This window comes from Symphalangus syndactylus, chromosome 8 (genome assembly GCF_028878055.3).
Source record: "Symphalangus syndactylus isolate Jambi chromosome 8, NHGRI_mSymSyn1-v2.1_pri, whole genome shotgun sequence".
Lineage (NCBI taxonomy): Eukaryota > Metazoa > Chordata > Mammalia > Primates > Hylobatidae > Symphalangus > Symphalangus syndactylus.
Window position 1 is genome coordinate 63108627 of NC_072430.2, and position 21484 is coordinate 63130110.

The 21484-nt window shown below is 39.3% G+C and overlaps 1 long non-coding RNA gene across 2 annotated transcripts in view; it reads left to right on the forward strand.

The window, feature by feature from the left end:
* Positions 1–12335: 12335 nt before the first annotated feature.
* The window catches only part of LOC134737453 (uncharacterized), a 69854-nt gene continuing 60705 nt past the window's right edge, over positions 12336–21484 (forward strand). Inside the window, exons 1-4 of one of the 2 annotated variants that reach the window (XR_010122358.1) lie at positions 12336–12593; positions 13300–13408; positions 15409–15653; positions 16758–16842. This is a non-coding gene — a long non-coding RNA (uncharacterized lncRNA). The remainder of the gene's footprint in view (positions 12594–13299; positions 13409–15408; positions 15654–16757; positions 16843–21484) is intronic. The other variant, XR_010122359.1, reaches the window with a different exon arrangement.

Below are 21484 nucleotides of genomic sequence, written 5' to 3' on the forward strand. Positions count from 1 at the left end.
CTGACATAGAGAAAGAAGAGGCTGCTTCCTCCTAGATGTCTCTACGAGCAAGGAAACCTTTCTCAGACTTTCTCTCACTACTCCTCCAACCCCCAGCAGACTTTTCTCATCTCATTGGTCAGAGTTGCATCTAATACTCATTGCAAAACCAGTTCCTAGCAAGGAGAATGGAATTAGCATGACTAGTTTAATGAAGCACAGGCTATATATAGTGTATGGATTGCCCAGAGAAAATCCAGGGTTAGAAATTCTGGGTAGACTGTGGAAAGCAGTTTGGAGATTTCTCAGAGAACTTGAAACAGAACTATCACTTGACTCAGCAATCCCATGACTGGGTATATATTCAAAAGAAAACAAATTGTTTTACTAAGAAGACACATGTGCTTGTATGTTCCTCACAGCATTATTCACAATAGCGAAGACATGGAATCAATCTAGGTGCCCATCAACAGAGGACTGGATAAATACAATGTGTTATATATACATTATGGAATACTATGCGGCCATAAAAAAGAATGAAATCATGTCCTTTGAAGTAACATAGATGCAACTGGAAGCTGTTATGCTAAGTATAATAAATTAATGCAGGAACAGAAAACCAAATACCGCATGTTCTCACTTACAAGTGGGAGATAAACATTGGATGCACATGGACATAAAGATGAAAACAATAGAAACTGGGGATTACTAGAGTGGGGAGGGAGGAGAGCAAGGGTTGAAAAACCAACTATTGGGTACTATGCTCACTGCCTGGGTTATGGGATCCCCCCCAAACCTCAGCATCACAAAATGTACTCATGTAACAAATCTGCACGTGTACCCCCTGAATCTAAAATAAAAGTTAAGAATATTAAAAGAAAAGGAAAGAAATTTTGGGTAGATAATCAACAAAATTGACTACACCTGTGCATGACCAGCTATGGCTGAATCCTTGTGCTCCCAAGAAAAACAAATAAATGAACAAGATGTTTAGTCTTTCCTGCATTCAACAACTATAGCTAAGTACAGCAGGTGTCTTGACTTGCAGAGAAGCAGAGGAATTGACATCTTTCACCTTCAGGGGCTTTGGAAGAAAATGCCCCACCTCCCGTGTGTCCTGTAAGGGCGCTTAGTTCTGGGGAACTCTGGAAGGACTGGGGGTGGTTCTTCCAGGTCCAGACGGGGACTGGGAAGTATGTGGAGGCTGCCAGCCTCCTGGAAGTCTTATAAACCCTGAGCTTCACTGAGTTTGAGCTGGGATTCCTCAAGGAAGAGATGGAAGTCAACCTGCCGGGAGGAGAGGAAACACTTAAGTGAGTGGAGCAGGAATGGGCTCTGAGGCCTAAGGTGGTTTTGATTATATATTTTTGGTTTATTTTCAGGAAGCTCGGGGAGTTTCTTTGACTTGAAAAGGACATGTTTTTTTTTTTTTTTAGTACCAGAAAACAACTTTCTAAGAAGTATGAAGTATTTTTCAAGTTTTGACTCTCTCCTCACCGCCTGTGCATTTCCACTCCAAGGGAAACACTACTTCCTCCTTACCTGAAACTCTTGCTCTGTGTATCTGGTGAACAAAGTTTTGAGTTCTATATTCTATAAACTCTCAGCAGGATTTTGAGATTGATGTGGTCTTGTAACATCAGGAGTTTTGCAATTTATTGAAGATACAACATGTTCACATGAGAAAGAACTGGTCTGAGTCAACCAGCTGACACCTAGTAAGCATTTAACACATTATATTGTAATCCTCTACTTGTGCATTTTTTTTACTAGTCTTCTAAGAGCTCAGAAAAATGGTGATTATATAATAATTATATTTTGTAGACATTAAACAGTATGGGCTTTGAGGTACAGCAAATAAATACACAAACCATCAAATCAGATCTGAATCTTGGCTTTACTCTGTTCTCATTGAGTGACATTCAGAGTTAATGAATTTGGAGCTTAGTATTCCTTATCTGGAAATGGGACATTATTCATTTCTAATACTTCCCCTGCCCCCCAGTACATACTGTGTTCAACACATATTGACTGTCCTTCCTTCCCCATCAAATAATGTTCTGGTGTCTGAACATACAATGTGTGACAATTGAAAGGACCCTCTTGATTTATAGAATATTTGCGAAGAAATGTGTTATCAGGGGAACCACCCCCAATATTTCACATAGGTTCTTTTCTATTTCCCTAAGTGTCGGCCAGTCTGAGAAATAAAGGGAAAGAGTACAAAAGAGAGAAATTTTAAAGCTTGGTGTCTCGGGGAGACATCACATGTCGGCAGGTTCTGTGATGCCCCCCAAGCTGCAAAGCCAGCAAGTTTTTATTAGTGATTTTCAAAGGGGAGGGAGTTTATGAATAGGATGTGGGTCACAGAGATCACATGCTTCACAAGGCAATAAAATATCACAAGGCAAATGGGGGCAGAGTGAGATCACAGGACTGGGGCAAAATTAAAATTGCCAATGAAGTTTTGGGCACTCATTGTCATTGATAACATCTTATCAGGAGACAGGGTTTGAGAGCAGACAACCGGTCTAACTAAAATTTACTAAGTGGGAATTTCCTCATCCTAATAGGCCTGGGAGCGCTATGGGAGACTGGGGCTTATTTCATCCCTTATCTGCAATCATATAAGACAGACATTCGCAGAGTGGCCATTTTAGAGACATCCCCTTAGGAATGCATTCTCTTTCTCAGGGCTGTTCCTTGCTGAGAAAAAGAATTCAGCGATATTTCTCCCATTCGCTTTTGTAAGAAGAGAAATACGGCTCTGTTCCTCCCAGCTCTCAGGCAGTCAGACCTAATGGTCATCTCCCTTGTTCCCTGAACGTCGCTGTTTTCCTGTTCTTTTTGCAAGGTGCGCAGATTTCATATTGTTTAAACACACATGCTTTATGAACAATTTGTGCAGTTAACGCAATCATCACAGGGTCCTGAGGTGACATACATCCTCAGCTTACGAAGATGATGGGATTAAGAGATTAAAGACAGGCATAGGAAATCACAAAAGTATTGATTAGGGAAGTGATAAATGTCCATGAAATCTTCACAATTTATGTTCAGAGATTGCAGTAAAGATAGGCGTAAGAAATTATAAAAGTATTAATTTGGGGAACTAATAAGTGTCCATGAAATCTTCACAATTTATGTTCTTCTGCCATGGCTTCAGTCGGTCCCTCCGTTTGGGGTCCCTGACTTCCCGCAACATCATGTAAACCAAAGATACTATATATATGAAAAAGAATACAGTTATGTATTTATTTATCATGGATAATGTCAACATGGGGCTTTTATAATCTGGTATATCCTGAGTTTTAAATCATGGAGTCAGTTTTATGGCTGAAAGAGACTTATTCTTGTCCTAGCCATTCCAACACTGTAGCCAATGTGGTCTTTCTAAACTCAAATCCAATCATATCATTTCCCTGCTTTAAACTCTTGAATGGATTCTTATTTTGCTTTGTAAAGCAGAAGCCTATTTATCTTGTTTACTATTCTGGTAACTCCAGAGCCTACAAAAATGCCTGGCACATAGTAAGGTCAACAAATAGTTCCTGAGGGAATGAACAAAGTCCAAAGTCCTTTTGCTGATATCTAAGGCCCCTGATGATGGGTCTTGCCCCTATCTCCCTTTCCATTTCCTCTATCCCCACTCCCTTTTCAGAAACCAGATGTACTAAACTACTTGTGTTTTCACAAGAGGCTGTGACAGCGACTTTCCAGGCCTCTGCCTGGGCTGTGCAATCACCTTGGGTGCTGTTCTCCATCCCCACACTACCCTCCGAGAATGCTAACTCCTATAGGTTCTTTATGGCTGTGCATTAGATGTCATTCCCGCTACTGTATGCTCTCCTCCTGTGCCCCTCAGGATGGATCAGAAGCTCCTACTAGGGACTGCTATGGCATCTCCTATTTACTATTTTATAGCACTGATCACACTTCATTGAAATTGGTGGTTGTGTTTTCTGTCTCCTCCACCAGACTATAAATATTACGAGGGCAGGCCTGTGTATTGATACCTAATAATAAAAATCTATTGAATAAATAAATCTTATGGTTCAAATCCATCATTTTATTCTTGAGGAAGCTGAGGACCAGATAAGTGAGTGGACTGTCTAAAGCCACCAGCATGCTGGCATCATGGAAGTGAGGCCTTGAATTAAGCTGCCCAGCTGTCCAGTGTTTCCATGGCTAACTTGCTCTAATACCCAGCTAACATTGTCCCAGAAACTGCAGAAAAACTATAATTGAATGTTTGAAAAATGTGGTTTGGAACTCAAATAATTACATAATTAATTCAAAAGCCAGATACAAAGGATTTTTTTTTAAATCCTCTATTATTTCAAATTATTCTTATCACTGTTTTCCTCCGTTGTCCTGGAGCTATTGAAAGAATGTGACATGATAGTGTACTCACTGTTGTTGGAGGCCTGGGTATCTGTATGACAGCCAGGATGTAACTCCATTCCGGCAAAATCTGATGTTATCACTTGGAGTTTTGTTGCACTGAAGTTAAGACATTTTCTGCTGCAAGGATCCTGGTGGAAAAACATCCAGATATCAGATACCTTTGTTCAGCAGTGCCAACTAGCAGCATACTCAGTTAGAATGAGAGCAAAGGAAAAGTGGGATGGTAAAAAAAAAAAAAAAAAAGCAGAGGCTTTGAAATCTTGAAACCCTGCTTTGAATCCTACTTTACAACTTTGCAAACTTTGGCATAATATTTTTTTCTGAGCTTTTGTTTCTTCATCTGTAAAACGGGGCTTACTGGGGAGATCATCCAAGAACTAGCATGTATAAACATCCTATTGCAGTGTCTGGCTGGAATGGGTCTTCGGCAAGTGTTGGGTCTCTTCTCTCCTTATGTAGAAATGCCCTATCACAGTCACTTTCCCAATTCAGGTACTGCAGAGCAAAGATCTTCATCAGAGTGCTCAGTCTAGGAAGCTAGTCAGTGTTCAGTAAATACTGGATAATTAATGATCATAAAGGAGATGCATTGTCACTGAATAGCTAAATTCTTGCTTCAAAGAACCTGAGGTTACTGTCTCTTTTATCTGTTTTCTACTGGGATATGTGTTGGAGATATATTTACTTATGTCTTCTAGACATTACTGTTATACATACATATATACCTACATGCATACACACTCTTCAGAAAAACAGCAGTCTGGTTTTATTACAATAATAGGATAAGACAGATCTTTGTAAAATGGATCAAAGAATCTCTCAACAGAATATGGATTTTTCCATTTTCCTTGCTTAGATGAATGAATTGGATTGATTTAAAAAGAGTTGGGGGTCTTCCATAAAATGCCTGACAGAGTCACTTAGGGTCTGCATCGAAATCTGAAAAAATTTGGCTGAACACCAATTAGGAATTGCTGGGGATCTTAGACACATGACTCTACACCTGTCAAAGACTTTTCTTTTCTTTTCTTTTTTTGAGATGGAGTCTTGCTCTGTCACCCAGGCTGGAGTGCAGTGGCATGATCTCCGCTCACTGCAAGCTCCACCTCCCGGGTTCACGCCATTCTCCTGCCTCAGCCTCCTAAGTAGCTGGGACTACAGGCTCCTGCCACCAAGCCCAGCTAATTTTTTGTATTTTTTAGTAGAGAAGGGGTTTCACTGTGTTAGCCAGGATGGTCTCGATCTCCTGACTTCGTGATCTGCCCGCCTCAGCCTCCAAAGTGCTGGGATTACAGGCATGAGCCACCTCGCCCGGCCCTGTCAAAGACTTTTCTTGAGGTAGTTTGGGGGATTTCCTTGGGGAAAGTATTAATATTGACCTACTCTGACTACTATTACTTATACTACTCTCTTCTTATGCTAACACATACTGTTTTTGGAATGTACACTCTTGACATTTAATTATGTACTATCTTGTACATCCTCCAGTAACAAGATTGTAAGTTTCCCACAAGGACCAGACCTTTATGTTGAAGCAGTACTGGGACTTCTAAGGAGTACAAAATGTAATAGTTCATTAATTGGGTAAGTTACAACATCATCTATGGTTTTTCTTTTTTTTTTTTTTTTTTTTAGCAACTCATGAGCAGATTTTCTCCCCATATTATAGATGGGGGAAAAAAGACGTGCACAAGCTCAAAATGTGCAAGCTGGAATTACCATGAAAACCTTGGCATATAGCTATTGTTTGAGGCCATTGTCTTGGCAGGATTCCTTTGGGAAATGTAGCAGGCACTATAATTTTAAGCCAAAACAATGCGAATTCTAATTTGTTTCTTCTCATTTAAAAAAAAATGAATGTGGAAAGGAACACTTCTGATAAGCAATGAGACAAAGATATAATATCAGGTGAGGGGATGAAGTGCAGAAAAACCAAAACCATTTAGTAAATGGATTGAAGCTAGCCAGAATTTCACTACATTTTAAAATGTAAGCCCAGTGTAACACAAAGGAATATGTGTCTTACTATGTCTTTAGTAAAGGCCATTTAACACTGGGAATCTTTCCAACAGTGTATTTCAATAACAGTAACCCTTCTTACAACATTTGGGGCATGCCACTTTGAAAGTCGATACTGTTCAGTGTCTACTGAAATTGCTCATTTGTTCTCTGTAAGGTGTATATAAGGATGATCATATAAATTATCTTCCACACTGGGACATTTTTGAGAGTGAAAGGAAAAGCCATTAATAGTTGTGCCAGGACAATAGGCATAAATTGAAACTATCCTGGGAAAACTTGAGAGAAAGATACAGAAACTGACCATTATAGAAATATAGATTCTTATGGTTTATTTAGAGAAATTGTTATTTTATATATTTATGTGTATGTATTTATATACCCTTAAAAGAATAGTAACCAAATTATTTAACTTATTGTGGTGATGGAATTGAGCTGAATCATCTACATACTCTCAACTAGTCCCTTTGTAACTTAGACCTTGCATCTGTAGGTCTATTGCATACATTCACCTACTCCAATGCAAAGATCACAGCAGGCCTACCCAGAGATTGAACCCACAATCTCGCTTTCATCAGTTTTGTTTGTAATCAGTTTTAGGTCCTGTAGGGCCCTATCAGTGGGCTGCATGCTAGACTATAAGATCAAAGTAAAATCACAGAGGGTTCTGAGCTTTTCTGTAAGGCCCCGGATTCTAGTCCTGTCTTTATCAGTAACTAACTGTGATTTTTGGCAAGTCACGTACCCTCTCTGTGTTTTTGTTTCCTTATCTCTAAAATGGGAGCAATGCTATCTGATGTGCAGACCTCAAAGATTTGTTGGGAGGATGCAGTGAGGTGATATATGGGGAAGTCTTCTGGAAAATGCTATACATACGTGAAATATTATCATAGGAAAGAAGGGGTGACATGAGATGTGAGGGGAAAACAGGGCTTTCAAATCTAGCAGGCCTTGTAGATTAGGCCTGTGCAAACAAATGATGAAAATAAAGACAGGGAGAGGCATTATACTCTATTTTATGAATAAGAATGGGGAGATTGAGAAAAGTGAGAACAGGGAGTGTAGCCAGCAAGCACGAGGTAGATAGAGTGGGACAGCATCTATACATTCTTCCTATATCACTATTTAAAGTCTGGAAAGACCTCATTAAAAATGAACATGTTGGAGAAATACTCATGTTAGACTCTGAATTTCTAGGCTGTGGGTATATACTAACTCACTCTGATTGAGAGGATTGGCTTTATTTTGCAACAGTAGGAATTAGAATACCATACCTGCCTTTCTTGTTGAAATTTTGTCAAGATAAAACAAAATAATTTATGTCAAATTGTTTTTGATGAACTGCATGATAAACTATAAATTACAGTACAAAATAATAACTTAATATGGTGACTACTGATGCTAGTTATTATTATAGTAAGAGTTATGTTTATTGTTTTCTTCAAAATGATTACTCTATACATTCTTTAAATTACAAAAATCAAATGTACTCACAAAAATTTAGATATACCGAAAGGTATAATGAAGAAAATAAAAGTCAAACATAATCCTGTTACCAAGAGATAAGAATTAACAATATTTTGGTGAATGGTCATCCAGACTTTTTTGTTTTTTGTGAATAATTAAAAAAAATCAAAATTGAATCGTTAATTTTTCACTCATTCTTTAAGTTGTTCGCGTTTATGTATTAATAGATAGAATGCTAATGATGTAGTTTATCATTTTCTGAGGGAATTCAAACAGATGATTACTATATAAGATGAAGAATGCCATGATGGGGAAGAAGTGGGTGCTTGGGAGCACTTAGGAGGAGCTCCTCTCCTAGGCTTAGGGAATCAAGGGAAGCTTCCTAGAGGAAGGGACCTCTAAGTTGAGATCTGAAAGATGACTAAAGGTAACTAGACTGTAGTGGATGTTGTGGTGTACCACCACATACCTCTTTAAGGACTGGGCCACTTATCCCCCAGGTGGCAGTAGTCTTGCCTTTGATGGCTCTTAGCTAAAGTCCTATCCAGGAATTGCCTTCTGCTGAAGGAAGCTGCCTTGCTCAAGGTTATCTCACCTCCAGGGACAGGCGCGGTAAAAGGGCCACCTCCTTGCCTCAATTAGGACAATTCTGAAGGGCCATCCTAGTTCCAAAGCTCCTCATACATTTGGCTGAGGCCTCAGTTGCACCTCCATGGCAGTTAACTTTTCCCTCTGCCCAGTCCTGCCTCCCTTCTTCTTTACAGATGTTGTTCCCAAGAATACTGCCCAACAAAAATCCTGCACACAAATAAACCCTCTCCTCAACATGGGAAAAGAATGGTAATTATGGTGAGGATGCAGGGAGTATGTTACTAAAAGATGAAATGGCATGTTCAAGGCCTAGAGGTGTTGCGGGGCGGGAAAGAAAGGATTTTTATGAAGTCTGGAATGTGTAATTGAAGTCAGTGGAGGAGGGACATGATTCCAGAAAGAGGATCAAGTTCTTGTAATCCATGTTATGGAGATGGGGAATTTGGACTTTAAAGTAAGGCCAATGGGAAACGCTTAAAGGTTGTATATCATGGAAGAAACATGATCTGATTTGTGCTTTTGAAGGATCATTTTGGCTGCTCTGTGGTGCCATTAATGAAAACTCTTGTTATCATGATCACTGTATTTTTTATTAGAACATTGGAGTGACTCATGATTCTTTCTGCATGTCATACCTTTATAGAATGTATGGCAAACTGCAGACCCCCCAGGTAAGTCATGTAATAAACACCAGTATTGTAGCAGTATTGTGAAAACTGAAACTCTGAAGGGATTCAATCACAGCGCTTCAGTCTTTTTTTTTTTTTTAACTTGGTTTACACTGTTTTAAGTATTTGTTGAGCACTAACTACTTGCCAGAATGCACTGTGCTATTGCTGTGGAGGATTCAAGACAAAAGCTCCAAGAAGAATGCCATGCCTGTCTTTTCCATTGCTGTACCCACTGTAGTGCCTGACAAATAGTGAGGACTTAATATGAATAAACAAAGGAGGAGTCTCAGAAACATGGGCAAATTACTTAGTCCTCATGATCACGAAATGGATAGTAGTGGTGTCTACCTCTTCAGGTTGTTGTGAGGGATAAGTGAGGTGATGTAGACAAAATACTTAGTTCACAGGCTTAATATTTAGCAAAAATCATATTTGCTGAAATCATTCAAGGACTGCTTGTTATTCTCAGTATTCATAGAAATAAGTTAAGACCTTAAATGATTACCACCAAACTTCTGAGGTCAATTTCTCTTTTGTCCTCTTCACCCTGTAATATCACTTCAAAAAAAAATGTGATTTGAAACCAGGTTAATAGATTCATTCACTCGTTACTTTATTCAACGAATTGGTTTTGAGGCATCCGAAGTGCCAGATATAGGTTATACAGTGGGAACAGAATAGACACCATCCTTGTTCTCTTGGAGCTTATAGTCTAGAAGGGAGATGTTAAAAGAAAATCTCATAAATTGTATGAATCAAAACAGTCTGCCATGAGAGAGAATAATAGAAAGAAGCTAATTTTGATCTGGGAATCAGGTAAGGCCTCTCTGAAGAAGTGACCTTTGATCTAAGAACTAAGAGTAGGAGTTGCATTAAGGATAGGGATAAAGCACACCATGCAGAAGGAAAACCCTGTGCATAGACCATGGGGTAGAAAAAATGCTTGGCCCATTAAAAGGACAGAGAAAAAGCCAGCGTGTCATAGTGGAGAAAGGTGAAGCTGGAAAGAAGGCAGGAAAAGATCTTCCAGCGCTTTTGTTGCCACATGATCTTCATTTATCCAGACTGAAAGGATACACAAAATGACTAAAATCTGACTGCTCTCTATATCAGAGTAAGTTCTTGATGCCTGTTAAATAGGAGGACAGGGAAACTGCAGTCTGAACAGTCACATCTAAGTCTTGGGAAAAACTGGCTATTTTTTTCCCCATGTGGTCACCACAATGAATGAAAAAGCACACAGCAAAGGTGCTTAGTTGTTTGATGAGAGCACTAATATATTTGCAGAAATATATTGCATATCGTTCTACCTACATTTCTACCCCTGAATAAAGTGGGAACTATTTGAAAGTCTTTTTCTGCTTCCCTCCTGCCCAACCCCCTTTTTTCTTGCATTTCTTTCAGCAGAAACAATCAATGGGAGTAGGGGACAATTTGGAATCAAGATGCTGCGGTGGTTTCCTAGGAAACTCAGGAGAATTTTGGGTGCCATAAGTGTTTGGGTAGTGGCTTGCATAATGGATTTACTTAGAGAGGCTTCCATTTCCCTCTCAATGATTAGAACAACCTGTGTTCTGGAATACAGTATTTAAACAGTGAGATTGGCATTGCTATCTTCCAGGATGGTGAAGGTTTAATTAACATTTGAAAATGCTTTGAGATCTTTGGATAAAAGTGTTCTGGAAACATGAAGTGTTATTATCTTTGGAGTGATATAGGTCACGTGACACAGGAAGTGGCTTTGAAGGAAAGGAAAACCTTTCATCAGGCAAACTCCTTAGGGTGGTTTGAGCCTGTTTTGAGTGACTCAACATGCCTGTGTCATCTCTCCCTGGACTGTGAATGAAAGGAATAACTTGGCCTATAGCTTAGCAACTGCCACCATCATTAACTGAAAAATTTAGTAAGCTTATATGTTAAACACTCTACAAATTATGCAGAATCCTAAAGTATTTAGCGCAGTTGTCCCTTAGTAAGCATTGAATAAATATTAGCTGTTACTATTATTGTTATTAGCGGTTACTGTTATTATAATATTAACTGTTACTATTATTGTTATAGTTGAAGACATCTGGACTTTTCTGTGAATTTAATGCTCTTCAACCAAAGAACTTAGGATTCTTCAGTGGTAAACCAACTTTACTTTCATTTTCGAGACTTGGTAAAGAGCAAAATAAATGTAAACTGTTACTACAGAGACCCTAATGTGAGGGCTACAGATAAGGCATGTTTAGTGTCTGGAACCCTTCCTGGAAGGTTGGGTACTTAGTCTTTCCCTTTCCCAAGAAAAAGGACCCAAAGCAGAAATTAGGTTTCCTAACTTTAGTTCCTTGATGAATCCCCAGGGTCTTAGTAGACAGGATTTCAAAGAGAACACTTTAAAGTAGTTCCAATTTATTTAAGAGTAGACGTGCAGAAGGATTTCATCCTGTTCCTTCTATTAACTTACGTGTCTTCATAATACTGCCTGGAAATGTAGAAGACAGGGCAGGGGTGGGGAGTGGAGAATAGGAATATGGTTCATTTGAAAAAAGTTTATTTTTGAGGAATATATATGTCAAACCAAACCTGTCCATGTGTATTTGTGAAATTAATTTTACCAGCTAGAAGACCCAGGGGCTTTATAAATGTACAAATTTGCCGCAAATAACACACACACACACACACACACACACACACACACACACACACACACGTATTTACGTATTTTTTACTAAGAAAAACTGGCAGGCGTGGTGGCTTGCACCTGTAATCCCAGCACGTTGGGAGGCCGAGGTGGGCAGATCACTAGGTCAGGAGTTCTAGACCAGCCTGAACAATATGGTGAAACCCCATCTCTACTGAAAATACAAAAATCAGCCAGGCGTAGTGGTGGGCACCTGTAGTCCCAGCTACTTGGGAGGCTGAGGCAGGACAATCGCTTGAACCAGGGAGGCAGAGGTTGCAATGAGCCGAGATCGCGCCACTGCACTCCAGCTTGGGCGACAGAGCGAGACTCCGTCTCAAAAAAAAAAAAAAAATTAAAAACTGCTTTGGTAGAACAAGGCACACGAGGGAAGGAGGGGAGGGGATTAAGAAAAGGGTGTCCGCAAGAGGCTAACGGGTCTAGGGCACAGGAGAGGCCGGCGGGGCATGCTGGGAAGGCAGCTGCCCGGAGCATGCCGGGATCGAGGTTCTCTGGGGCATGCTGGGAAGGCTCCCAGGACTGTTTATCCCGCTCCTGAGGGTGGGGAGGTATCCCCCAAGGCGCAAGCACACAGTACAGTGGGGTCAAGCATCTAGCTGACCTAATTAAAAGCTCATTACACCAGCCCATCCCCATTAACAGGCTGACCCACGTGCAAATCCATTAACGCAGGAGTCTTCTCTGCTTCCCAAACCAGGAATCCCAGCCGCAGCCCCGGGGCCTGGAAACTCCGGCCAGTTTATTAAAGTGCCTTCCCCGCCTGTGACCATCAGGTACGGTTTCTTTCTGGATTATTTCACATTCCAGTAAATTAGCTTTATCCGCTCTGAAACATTTTAACAAAGCTCTCTGGTCATCACATGAGTAAAATAACAAGGAATAAAAGAACATGTACGTCACCTAATCAGAAACAAATAACTTAAATCTCCCTTCAAAATGCAGCCTTTCCTGTCCCGCCACCCTTTTCATTTATCTTACACTGGTGGGATTTTGAAATTTTCGTCCTAGAGTCAGACTATGGTACAGGTCCTTCTTTCCTTGTTTTTTTATTTAATTGTTGCCGACCTTGACAGAAGACCTCAAAACTTATTAAGTATAAAGTTGGTAAATGATACTATTGTTTGGGAGGTGGAGGTGGGGGTGAGGGTGAGGGTGAGGGTGGGGGTGGGGTGGGAGCAGGGGGTTTATCTAGGAAAAAAAGAAAAAAAAGGAAAATGCACCCTAACCAGGCTCAAATTAACTGAAATGGATCAAAGTAAACAGAGACATCTAAAAGCTTTTGTAAGTTAAAAGTGGCTATCTGTTGCAGGTCTTGCCTCATTAACCGCTGATTGAAGCTCTGCTTGGCCCTCTGGGATACCTAACACCCCAGGGCCTATCACCAGATGAACCCGGCTTAGGCGCTCTTGCCTTTCTCTGTGTTGCTTTGCACAGCTCCTTGACCTCAACCTTCTTACAAATGTTTATCCTTCCTACCAGGCAAAGGGAGAATCTTGCTGGGAATCTCACTTCTAGCCAATGAGGAATTTTCAGGAAAGCGAAATGGAAGGCATCATTTTGGCATCTCTGCAGATCTGTATTCTCAAAGGTAGATGCTCAGCTGCGGTGTTTTAAATAAGCCTCTGCACAACATTATATAGGGGAAAGAGTCCACAGTTTGTTTTTCCCTGGGTGTTGCCTCATTTTCATATGTGAATGGTGAAAGGTGATGATTAGGCCATGTGCTTTAAGATATAGCTATTTCTTGGCCCCCATGGTCCCAGCCGGTCACCAGGCCATTCAGCTGGGACAAGGAGCTGAAAATGAGAGGCTGTCTAGGGAAGGCAGAGAGAATGGTAGTAGGGGAGATCTGGGCGAGGAGGGGAGGGAGGAGCAGCGCTCTTTGAGTAGGACCAGATAGGTCTCTGTGTAGAGTAATATTACAGCTCTTTCTCTCATAAACAAGCTGCATGCCTGCTTCTAAAGACCCATCTGGCATAGCTTTGAGAATGGCAATAATTACAAGCTGATGATGGACATGGAAAAAAAGCCCCGCTGAGCTAACTCATAAGGAAGTACAGGCCAGGACTGCAGGGAAATTACAGGCTGAAAACCTTTCTAGTTTAGGCCTTTTGGTGTTCTTAATCACAGACTTTAAATGTTGTAATAAACACTGTTGCATTTTATTGACCAACTCCCATGACAGGCAAATCTTTTTCATTTTATTTTATTTTTACCATTTGCTCTTTGGTAAGCTGCTCGGTAGTATCTGCCTGGGCCATGCCAATGGGTCTTTTGCTTTTCTGCTCATAGAAAAATTAGGAAAACAAGAGTGACTGTTATTTAGTTCTCAGAAATTTGCAATTTTTTTCTAAATTGTTCTCTGCATTCTGTGGTTCAGACAGACTTCCAGGCTCTGTGCTTAACCTATAGCTATGTAAGATAATGGTCTGGTAGTTTCAGTCAAGAAGATTGAAGAGGATTAAAAAAAAAGAAAAAGCCAACTTGGGAAGATTAATCTATGATTCTATTCTATATCATCAAATAGTGTTTATGATATAGAAACAAATAAAAATCCAAGTTAAATACTATATTGTTAGATTAATGGAATGCTAAGTCCTGGCCTTGTTTTTGAGATACATAATCCTTATTTCAAGGATGGATTTTATATTGGAAGGATGATCCTTTTCAAAGTTTTGGAGCCTAATATTTTACAAGTAGGCCTAAGACATTTTGTCCTCTCAAACATTTTAGGTAATTTAATGGAGCAAATACTTTTAGGAAATTATCCTAAGAAGAAGAAAATGGAAACACTGGAAAAGAATTTACTCCCCTGAATCATTATTAACCTCAAAATCCATAGCTTAAATGTCAAAACAAAGGAAGTCTTGAATATAGCATATTACTAGTTGCTGTTATGAGTGTTTCATACTGTAATGTGGAATTTATTCTAATTCAACGTATGCTATCAGTCTCCATGAAAAGAATTTGATATTCATTTTATACATTTTGAAAGTTTGAGGTTAGATATAACGAAGAATCACATGGATTAGGATTCTTATTGAACCTATTAACTTATACAAGTGTATCTTTGTTCAAAATATACCTTTTTGGATTTTAAAGCAGAGCATGTAAAGTTCATTATCTTTAAAGAACTAGATACTGCTTTTGGAACTTATTTTCAAGTCTTCCCTTCTGTGCCACGATTTCTTATTCATATTCCTTAAAGACTTGTATTTTATTCTTTGTGTTTTGTATACAGTCCTTGCTATCCCAGATGGATTATTTAGTTCTGTCCTTTGCATTTGATTACTTGTTCAAGCACATAAAGTTTTGGGGTCTATGAAGTTAAAGTAATGAAATGGTTGCACAATGGAAATTTACCAAGGTAAACGTAGTCTCTTGTCCTTTCATAGGCATTGCTTTACCTGAAGCTCCGTTGTCAATGAGAAATTATTTCCTTATATCTGTCTTTTTTCCTATACAGGCTAGAATTGTTCCTAACAAAAGAAGCATGAATTGGTGAAAACTATATATTAAATGCAAGACTATTTTCTAGTTTTCATTAGGTTGCTGAGTGAAAAGCCTCAATTCCTCTCTTTTCCCAAGGTACTCAGATATCCACGAAGTCCTCCTCATCTCACACTATCGTTTCTCTCACTGGGCACAATCCAGCTTTAAAGAATTCAACACTTACTGGTCTTCAGAGGACTGTCAGCAATGACAGCAGCCAGGGATGCTGACATGTCTTGTTGTTTACAAAGGATGAGCACAAGTCCTTTTGGATAACCTGATAAGCCCTGCAACTCCTCTCTCCCTGTTCCTCACCTCTCTGGACCAGCTGCCTTTGTGTGGTGAGCTAAAGATGCAAATATTAAAACTTGATCTAAACACCGACAAGTCAGTAAACACAGCAGCAAAGATAAAATAAGGCTGCTCAAGGATATTGTGTAAATCGTGAAAACAGTAACAAGAATATTTCTGTCCCGAATCTTTATATGCAAATCATTTTTATGTACTTAAAATTGGATGGAAAAAATCCTGGAATAGCATTAAATTCATATATTATTATTATGGCCTTGAATATTTAATCTTTGTTTCTCGCATTAACATCCCTCCACTTCTCTAGAAAACCCAACCAATTTGTAGTTAAATTAAGTACAAAGGTTTTTTTTTTTTTTTTTTTTTTTTTTAGTATTCCAAATATACTGTTTCCTATTTAGGGAGTCCAGAAATGTCTTGGAAATTATGCAAATACACACGCCTTTCCTCATTCCTACTTAGTAAAGTGGAAATTTCTTTTCAGGAAGGGGATCCTGGGAAGTTGGACCTCCTTTCTCCTTTTCGTTTTGCTGCCTTTCAGTGTTGAATACATGGAAGGATTTGGTTCAATACTTTGGTTCAAGTATTTGGTTCAATGCTTTTCTTAGATGATATGTGAATAAATTATAATTCCACCAATGCATGGGGTTTAGCGGTATTGTCTTCCTTAAAATCTTTGTAATTGATTGAGACAATATTGTTTATCTTCTAAAGGTGTCAGACTATTCCTAGAAATGAGCTCTTCAAGGTATGTGTACAAAAGATTTTTACAGTAGGCTTTTTTCCTTCTGTGCTATCTTTCTTGCAGAAATGTGATTGCTGACAATGTAAGTGTGTGCCACAGTCAGTGAAGTGCCTTTTTACATGTTAGCAACTTAAAGCCCACATCAATCATGAAACTAAAGTTTGACATTGACAGTTACAGAAAGGGATTTCATTTTGATTATGAAACAGAATCTTTCTGAGAATTGGTCACTTCTGACAATCTGGTCCACTCTTTCTGAAGAGTTTTCATGAGAAATATGCCTAATCTTTACCAAAGTGTCTGCCTGTAGAATTAGCTCCATTTCTAAATCACTACTTCATAGCTATTGAGTCTCAGATCGCTGATAAAAATGGTTATTCCCTTTTCACAGGTGGCGAAACTGAGATTTTGGGATCCATGCAGCTCTATGGAATGTATTATGGGTGAATTTTGAACCCAGGTCTATGTGCTTCCAGGTAAGTTTTCCGTTTTGCCACTCTCTCCTGTGAGCCTAGTCTTAAGTTGGAGTCCTAACTGGGACACTGAGGACAGAAGGGCCCATTGATTGAGACTCTCTGACTGCTAGAAACAGTGGAATGCAAAATAGCATGCTCACAGCTGTTTTCAAGCAATAGCACCATCTAAAACCACTTCGAATGAAGAGACCTATGTGGCTAGGAACTGATGCAAAGGAAGAATATTCACTCGGGGTCAGTGGTTGAGCCTATAGAATTAGCTAATATTGTTGATTTTGCTGCCTCTCTGATATGTTGGAGGCAATTTCCATCCTCCTAAACACGTTAAATGCATTTTGTGATTTTAACAGGCTAAAGTGTTAACTCTTGTTTAAATAGCTATATTTAGCATTACTTATAGAAGTAACACAAGTACCTTCTCTTCCGTACAGAGAGATTAACTTTTACAGAAAATTATTCAAATAATTGATTGAACCATTATGTTAGGGATACTTACTCATCAATTCCGGATACAGAGTTGATAAAGATTTGTGCCCATATGGGATGCACTCTGTAGAGTATCCACATATAGATTGGACCTACTGGTGCTACCTCTAGCAAAATGAGAATGTTACCAGTAATCATCACACAAAGGATGTCATGGTAAATCAAGGCTCAGAAAATGATACGCTACCTAAGGGATGTGGCATTGTGCTTCTACCCTGTTTCTTCTCAAGCCCAGTTATACCAGTTTCTTATTGTTTCTTCTTTAGTCTGGCTGTGGCATTCAGATATTTGTTCAGCTCCAGGTTTTGTTTATTTCTGGTTTTTGTTTGATTCTGGCTTGAGCTTGTGGGGAGTAATTGTGTAGTTTAAGGTCCTTCTGCTTCTAGCTCATCTTGAATCCATGTGTCATTTTCATGACTGGGTTTTTTTTTATTTCTCAAATAAATCCATTGGTCTGCCTGCCTAGCTTTTGCACATTTCAGGCTTCCATCTGCAAAGGAAAGAGACCATGACATCTGCTAACATGCAAAAAGAAGATAAAAGCATTTAAAAAAATGTCTTCCTGCACACAGGCCTGCTTTATAATAAACCAGAACAGTGCAGGAATTAAGATGTTGTTGAAATGCCCAAGTGTTTCTGCCCTTTTATTACGTCCAGGGTGATGAGGTCATGGCTTACTGTTTAGCTTATATGGTACAATTAAGAGATTCATTTCTTAATGTGATTCATCTCAGGAAGAGTTGACTCAGAAAAGTTTTGGGGGAGAGGCAAGACTTGTATGAGGAGATTTTGAAAAATTATGCTTTTCTTCTGGAAGTTTGAGTTCATTTTTTATTCCAGGTAAGAATGAGGAGAACTGCAATGAGTCTGTCTCAGACTTCTGAGTAACAGGGAGTTGTTGTTGATTGTTTTTGGAGGCAGGATCTCACCCTGTTACACAGACTGGAGTGTGGTGCTACAATCATGGCTCAGTGCAACCTCGACCTGCTGGGCTCAAAAGATTCTCCCACCTCAGCCTCCCAAGTAACTGGGACCACAGACAAGTGCCACCATGCCCTTCTATTTTTAAAAAATTATTTGTAGACACAGGGTCTCGTTATGTTGCTCAGGCTAGTGGAATTTGATTACTTAATGCTAGTAAGGCTAAAGAGGTGGTTTTGGTTTTGGCTTTTTTTCCCCCTTTGGAATTATGGCAAAAAGGTGAAATAAATATTTATTTTACTAAGACATCATCATATCTCTGTGTGTAGACATGTTTAAATGAAATAGTTTCTCAGATATATAATAATATCTGGCCAGGTGTGATAGTTCATGCCTGTAATCCCAGCACTTTGGGAGACTGTAGTGGGAGGATCACTTGAGGTCAGGAATTTGAGACCAGCCTGGGCAACATAACGAGACCTTGTCACTACAAAAAATAAAAAAACTTAGCTGGACATGGCAGTGCACACCTCTAGTCCCAGACACTTGAGAGGCTGAGGTGGGACAACTGCTTGAGCCCAGGTGTTGGAGGCTGCAATAAGCTATCATTGCACAAGTACACTCCAGCCTAGGTGACAGAGCAAGACCCTGTCTCCCTCTCTCTCTCTCTCTCTCTCTCTCTCTCTCTCTCTCTATATATATATATATATATATATATATATATATATATATATATATATTTATACAACTATATGGTATATATAATCTTTACATTTTGTATATACAGTTTTTTTATTGTGTTGTTTATCTGTCAATCCCTGATTGAGTTCTTTCAAATACAGCATTTACGTTCCTACTGCTGAAAAAGAGGTAGTTTCTCCATTTAGTTAGAGTGGCAGTTCTCAATCACAGTCAACCCCTTCACAAGTATCTGCCATTACAAAAATGTTGATAAGTAATGGATCAGGCCATCTGTATTAATTTATAAAAGATTTATTCATGGGCCTCTGGGCAGCATTTACTCAAATTCGTTCCTTCCCTGTGAGTTGTCCTTGCGTTTGATTCTCAGCTTGGTCTTACATCCAGTCAACTTTTAGTGAAAATTCCTAATTTGTGTACTGGTCAATTTAATATAACAAATGTTTATAAAATGCCTATGCTGTTTAAGGCACCATGCTGGGTATTCAGGATCATTTTTGGAGAGATTAACTACTGTCTCTGTCCTTTAGAAGGAGATGGAAAATTCTGCCGTAATGAATATAAGTCAGATTGGGATAAACATGGTAAAAAGGGGTAAACACAGTGTCATATGTTCCCTGAGGAGAGGACAATTTATTTTGCCTAGGAATCCAGTAAGGGTTCCTAGAGATGGTGACATTTGAATTAGTCCTTAAAGGAGAAACAAGATTTTGAATAGATGAAGATGGAGGAAATGTGCTAAGTTCCAGAAGTATGAAAGCCCATAATACAATCAAGGAAAGGAGAGAGGTCTGTTTCGACTTGAGCATTAGCTGTGTGTGAGGTGTGTATGAGGAGAAAATGACAGGTGAGTTTCAAAGAATATTTTCAGTTCCTGAGGGACATTGAACATTACGCTAAGAAATTTGGACTTTATTAATAAAAAAACCCAGAAAGCTGGTAAAAGTGTTTGGAGTGAGAAGGTACCCATGATTGTAACTGTACTTTAGAAAGGTAAGTGTTCAGGATGTTAAAGATAAATTGGGGTAGAGACAAAGCAAGTGGAGACAGGGATCCATTGGCAGGGTATTCAGGGTATTGTAATAATCCAGGTATAGGTGAAGTGACGTACGACAGTGATAATAAAAGCAGAAATGAGAGACATTCTGAGTCTAGAACTGGATGTGGTGGGACTCAGAGGTGATTTACAGATGACTCTGAAGTTTGTAGTTCAGGTGGTTAGTAAAAGAAGAAACCATGAACTGAGAGAAAGAACTTTAAGAGAAGAAGGTTTGAAGGAGAAAACAATGATTGTGTAAATTGACATTTATAATACACTATGATTATACATACCATTTCTTTCTTCTTTTGAACTAGATTGTTACAGCCATTCTTTTTGGATTCCATTGTTAGAATTATACTCTATTTTCCTTTAAATGTAGGACCCTGACACTTGCTGATTCCTCAAAAGAGGAGAAGAAAAGGTATATCTGCTCTCTACTACTTCTGAATGCATTCCTATTTACCATAATCTCAATGTGTATGTGAGGAGTATCTTGAGCCTTACTCAAGGTGGACTCTTTGACCTAACTCCCCTTTCTCTGGCCATGCTCCTGTGGATGAGACAATTAGAAATCCTCACTAATGTTTGTAGGATTCTCAGAGTTAGACAGAACTGGCCTTTATAAAGGCAAATTGGAGCCAAAGTGGATTCTTGGATCATGTATCTCCTGCCGGTTACAAAGCTGCCAGACCCCATCCCAGTGGGTGGAAATGGACACCAGCCCCCGAGGAAGTGATGGCTGCACATGGGCGTCTGCTACTGCTGCTGCTTCCTCTCCTTCATGAGGAAGGAAACCGTGGGCTTTCCTAGGCATTTTTCTTATTCTCTTACACAGGGGAACTGAAGAGTCTTGGCTTTTGGAGTTTGAATAGTGAATCTAAGGCTGGAGGGGTTTCCAGAGAGCAGACAATTCCCATCTCTGAACTGTTGTTACTTTCTTCTTCCACCCCCCTTCCTGTGCTGTACAATTCATTCTATCTCCAGACTTTTAGTGTATAGTGTTAGAATGTCTTAATGGAGAGCTTGGAGCTGAAAGCCCCTGTACAACTTCTAGGTGGAGAAACCTAAATGAAAGGAAGGAATTGTGCCACTGTGATTTCCTCCTGCAAATGAAATGTAATTTGTACAAATATTCAAACTCTTCTTTTTTCTTTATCAGATTTGCACACCATATATTCGATGACAAGTCTTCTTGAAAGGTGGTGAGAACTGTTATTAAATTCCAAATATCTACTTCTCATCTGATAAAGTCATTCCGATGTTTGCAGTATGAATTTGATTTGCAGTTAGAATTCCCCACATTGAATACAAATCCCAAACAGCAAATTCAGCTCTGAATCTCTGGCAAATAGCGTGTAATGGGTGGATCGATCCAACTAGAGTGTAAGTTTAAGGTGCCGTGTGCTTTATCTGAGCATTAACAATTTATTCAGACCATTTTGTGTCCCATTTCCCACCCAAGCAAATTGAGAACACTACATTTGCTTTTTAATT